Here is a 5,621-nt window from a genome sequence, read left to right as displayed (position 1 = left end):
CTCTTCTTGGTTTTGAGTCTCTGGGGGAGCCGTGGGCCCGGAGAGAGGCCCTGTGGGTTGGAAGTGGGGGGTGGGGAGCTCACCCTGAGCCCTTAAATGGACCTTTGCGCCCCAAGGCACACACATCGTGGAACCGTGGGAGTGGGGGGTGGGTGGGAGGTGGGCAGGGGGCCAGGGAGCAGGCCCTGCCAAGCCTGGCCTCCATGCCAACAGGCCTCTGTCACCTTTGATCTCTGGACTTCAGGAGGGCTGGGAGGCAGGAGAACTATGAGAACGGCCACCAGCTCCCTCCCACACGTCTCTGCGGGGCTTGTTGAGATAGATTCTTCGACCATCCGTGTAGGGCTCTGAGGTTTATAAAGGCTTCTCACAAGTTTTGGCTTGTTGGAACCTCTGTACTCTTGAGTTTTTGTGAGCAGCCCCATTTCACAGAAAAGGAAAACTGAGACTGGGCCCAGGAACAGGGCTTGCCCCAAGGCCAGGTAGCAAGTTAGAGGTAGAGGCCAGAATTGAAAACAGGGCCGGGAATCCCGGTTGGATGCTTTCTCACAGATGAGGAGATTGAGGTTCAGAGATGGGCAGTGACTTGCCTAAGTCACATAGCAGGAAGGAGCAGAGGGCTTGAGAGAAACTAGAGTCCTTATTTCAAACCCTGAGGCTTCTCTGTGATCCCATGCTTCAGCCCCTGCATGCCAGAGGTCATTCATAGTGATGTTAGGACGGGGTCATCCACAGGCGACCAGGGACATGAACCAGGTGAGCAGAGACAATCTGGAGCAGAGAAGGAAGGCTTCCCGGTGGAGGTGGCCCCTGAGCTGAGCCAAGTAGGGATTATAGGGACAAGTGGGAATTAACCAGAGAAGCAGCGGGAGAGGACAGTGCAGGCAGAGGAAACTGGAGTGTTTTGAAGCCAGATGGTTGTGTGAGGGGTGACCCCAAACACTTCACTGTTGCTAGGGTGTGATGTGGGGGGCCAAAATGCTCTCCAGAGCCTTGTCAGGCAGGTCCAGGAGTGGTGATTTTTTAAGTTGAGGGCAGTGGGGAGCCACTGAAGGTTTTCCAGCAGGGCCATGGTGCGAGGCATGATGACTGTGCCCCAAACAGAAGGCACTGGTAGGGGCAGACCCACAACCCCCGCTTCCCGACTCCACCTGGAGCTGTGGGGCGGCAAATTTGTGAGAACTGTCGGTTTGCCTGGGGGTCACAAGCCTGACCCCCTGCCACTGCAGGAAAGCGGCCTCCATGGGGAGCCAGGTCTGGGTCTGACCCACTGAGCATCAGGGAGCCATGCAGCGTTGGGTGGGGCTGGGGTTGGGAAGGGAGAAAGAGCAGGAGACCAGCTTGCCAGGCCTTCCTCCGTTAGCGCTGGGCCGCCTGGGCGTGGTAGGCACTGTGGCTGAGTCAGGCTTTCCTGGGACCTGACCCTTGCTGGGCCTGCCTGGTTGGCCACCCTGGCTCTGTTACTGGGCTGTGGCTCTTGCCATCAACACCAACAGGGAGCAAGCCTGCAATCCCACAGCAATCCGGGCACTCGAGGGGCCCAAGCCCCATTCCCAAAGCAACTCAGCTACCGATGTCCCTCCCCACTGGTGAGCAGAGGTGGACACAGGGAAGTGGCTGAGCCTGGATAGGAGATGGTCTCATGGGCTCCCTCCCTCTTTGCCCTGATGGATATGAAGCCCTCCGAGGACGCTGACCTCTGAGCCGCAGACTAGGATCTGTGCTCAAAGTCCAATGGGCAGCTGTTTGGAGCCTCCAACAGACCCCATGATGGGCTAGAGGGGACATTTTATTTCTTTTTTTCTTTCTTCTTCTTCTTTTTTTTTAATTAAAATAAACTCAGTTTTGCCCTCTAGAGGGCCTAGAGCCAGCGACACCCCCATAGCAATAAACACATCTGGCTCCCAGATCTTGGCTCCTAAGCACCACTCTCTAATGAAAGAACCTGGGACTTTAGAGAAGTGGCTGATTCCAGGGCTGAGGCAGGGAACGTACAGGATGAGTCTGGAGCATCCTGTAGGGATAGAAGGTAAGGAAATGCTCAAAACAAATAAATAAATGGGGGGATGTCAGACCCAGGAGCCGGCCTCAAAGAGATTCCCCATGGTCAAACGTGGAGCAGGGTGAACAGGACAGATAGCACAGAAATAAATTGTAGCCCGGTAAGATACATACCCACGAGTCCAAACTGATAGAAATAGTGGTGGAAGAAATAAAGAAATAGGAGACACCAGACACATTTTCCTCGGAGAAGAGTTCTGCATAATTCATGCAGATTCACACCTCCAGATCCAGGCTTGGAATGTGAACTGGACCCGGGGACACCCTTCCAAAGAGAGGAACTGCAGAAAGGGTTAAAAAAAAAAAATGAAAGAGGGGGAAACAAATTTTACAGTGCAGAAACCCAGCAAACACTACCGTAACCCAAGCTGACATCATCAGTGAAAACAGAGTCAGGGAAGAAGGGATACGTTGCTTGAATTCCAGATCAGGTATCAGCAAACACTTACGTGGGATTTACTGGTACCAACCGCTAATCTCAGTGCTTTGCTCGTGTCTACTTGTTTAATAGTCACAACAACCCTTTGAGGTGGGTTCCACTGTTATCCCATTTTATAGATTTGAATACCGAGGCACAGGGAAGTCAAGAAACTTGCCAGAGTCACCCGGCACATGCATGGCTGGGGCAGGAATCAAGCCCATGCCGCAGAGCCCCTAATAAAATGCTTTTCTGGGGGTGCCTGGCTGGTGCAGTCAGTGAAGCCTGCCACTCTTGATTTCAGGGTTGTGAGTTCGAGCCCCACGTTGGGTATAGAGATGACTTAAAAAAAAAAATGCTTTTCTGTTTGTCACTCTCAACTGCCAAGACAGGACATTGTCGCTACCTCTGCCACATTGGGCACCTCCCTAGATACAATCTGAAAGCACTGGTTCTGGGGAAACTGAGGCCACATAACCTGCCCAGGATCTCCAAATACCTCAGTCCCCCATGCCCCAGGCACTCAGACTGGGGCAGAGGGAGGAGAGGCTGGAGATGGGTTTGCTGCCTCCCCCTTTCCCTTGGTGGGCGCTGGGCACTGGAGCCACAAAGATGAATCCTGCCCCACTCTTCCCTCAGAAAGTTCTCGGCCGCAGGCAGGAGCGGGCCTACAGCAGGAGCCAGGCTAAGAGGAAGAGGAGTTGGGGGTATGGGAACCAGAAGGGGACACCTGATCTAGCCTGAAAGGTTCAGGTGGGCTTCCTGGAAGAGGAGAAGCCACCCAAGCTGAACCACAAGCGGGAGTCTGCCAGGTCAGGTGGAAAGAAGGGGCCCCCAGAAGAGCCTGTCCCTGGCCTCCATACTCCAGACCTCTGAGGGTAGGGCCTGAGTCTCCCCCACCGAACCAGGACAAGCCACACTCCGATTCCAACACCACCCTAGCCCCTGGCTGTCATGGCATGAGCAGCCCTATGATGCCAGCCCTGCTCTCATCCCCACCCCAAGCAGAGCCTTGATCTTCGACCTCAGTTGTCCCAGCTGGGAAGTGGGCTCTCAGCCCGCTGCCTTCCCCCGGCTCTGAGCTGCAGGGGCCTTGGCAGACCTTTGATACACCCAGCGAAGCCCCGAAGAGGGTAAAGGCAGCAATTAGGAGGGTGCTGGGTGGGGGGTGCCCTCCTTCTCAGCTGCTCCCAGTCCAGGTGGCAAGTTAAAACAGTATCACCGGGCACGGGGCTCAGATTTCCTAATTAATTAGCAAATCCTGGAGGACTGGGCAGGATCTCCGCCCTCCCACCCACCCCACCTCCAGCTGTGGCCCAGGGCCCAAGACAGGGCCTGCGGCAGAGCAGATGCTGCTAGAACAGAGGTTGAGGAAGCGAGCGTGGGGTTCCCGGCTCTGGGGCTCGGAGCCTTCACCCACGCCGAGCTTTATGCCCGGATCTCTGGCTCCCCAGAGCGGAGTCCGGCATCCAGCAGGCCCTCAATAAATACATGCTCAATAAACAAATGAATGAGGGGAACAGGGGCCTTAGGACCCAGTGGGGAGCCATCTGGGGCCAGATTATTCAATATCCCAAAAAGAGGTTGGGTTGGTGGGGGGAGTGTTGGTGGGGGGGCGTGTGTGACAGTCACGGTTCCCGTGGGCCGGGTGGAACCACACAGGCAGTAAAAGAGAAGGGATCAGGATTTCTGAACACCTACTATGTGCTGATCAGCGTGCCAAGCCTGAGACCCACGTTGTCTTACTGAAGGATCACAAGGACCCTGCCAAGCGTGGATTTACCCCCCACTTTAGAGATGGGGAACACAGAGGCTCAGCACCGTGATCCCTCAGCCAGAAGGTGACAGAGCAGAATTATGAGACAAGGGCCCTCTTGTCCCACCGCCTGCTGCTGAGTGACATTTGGGGGTCTTAGGGGTTCTTGGGAAGCAGGGTGGGAAGAGGAAGTCAGGGGCTCTACTGGGCACCTATTGAATTTCCTGGGGGAACCTGGGCATGTTCCGCAGTGTCTCTGGGTCTCGGTTTGTCCATTTGTAATGTGGAGGGCTGGAAATCCGTCCCAGCTGGGAAGAGGGGCTCCTGCCCGCCCCCCGACAATCTGCCCCGGCTCTCTCCCCAGGCAGTCCCCGGCAGCAGGCCCCGCTCCAGCCCCTCGGGGTCTGGCTTCCCAATCCAACCCCTTGTCAGCCAGTTTCTGTCGGCAGAACCAGACCCCGGTTTCTGGGAAGCTGTGGCCGCATCCCGCCCTGACAGGGATGGGGGCCCCTCTCTCCCCCGGGCCTGGGCCCCGTTTCAGCAGCCTCATCACATTCCCCAGTGGCCTCCGCAGCCTGGATGGACGGATGCAGTTGCCACACTGGTCTGGCAGAGCGAGGCGGCTGCATGACCAGGTCTCCCGCTGGGTGGAGGGGGGCCTCCCCCGCTCCAAGGACCAAACCTCAGGGTCAGTTAGATCAACCCCAGCATCTGGGCGCAGACAGATGCACGCCACCCCACCCCAGCCCCAGGACGCATCAGCTATGCCCACCTCCCCCAGACTCTGCACCGGCCAGTGCACTCTGGCACCCCAAACCTACCCGGCTTCCCCATCTGAGCTCTCCCCACCCCCACAGCCCCTCCCTATCTCTGCCTGTGAAAACTGTCCTGAGCCTCCCAGACCCAGCCGGAGTTCCCCATCCTCTGAGAGACCTCCAGAACCACTCCTTCTCCCTGAATTGGGAAAAAACCACCCCAGCTCTCTCCCCTGGCCACCTTCAGCCCATGGATGAGTGGAGATGCAATGGGCCTCAGACGTGTGTCTGTCTGTCCCCAGTTCATCTTCTGAGCAGCTCAACTTCCTTTCTTCAAGAACTATGCAGTGGAACTGTTACTATCTACCCCAGGGGTGGGGACACTGTGTACCCATTTGTCCAGGACCCGACTTACATGGGTTGTCCTCTATAACTAGCAGTAGTGTTCCTCTTTGCCTCTGTCCCCATTGGGATAATAATTTATTCAGTCACCCCACCACGAGACACGAGACATGGAGAAGGGAGGGGCTTTCCCAGAGCCCTAGAGCTAACAAGTGGCAGAGTTAGGCTTCGAACCCGGCACCTCACCCCAGAAACCTGTTCCTCCCTGATGGGTTTGGGCATGAATGAG

The sequence above is a fragment of the Mustela nivalis genome (assembly GCF_964662115.1).
Source record: "Mustela nivalis genome assembly, chromosome: 10".
In the NCBI taxonomy this organism is placed as follows: domain Eukaryota; kingdom Metazoa; phylum Chordata; class Mammalia; order Carnivora; family Mustelidae; genus Mustela; species Mustela nivalis.
This window is presented reverse-complemented; position numbering follows the sequence as displayed.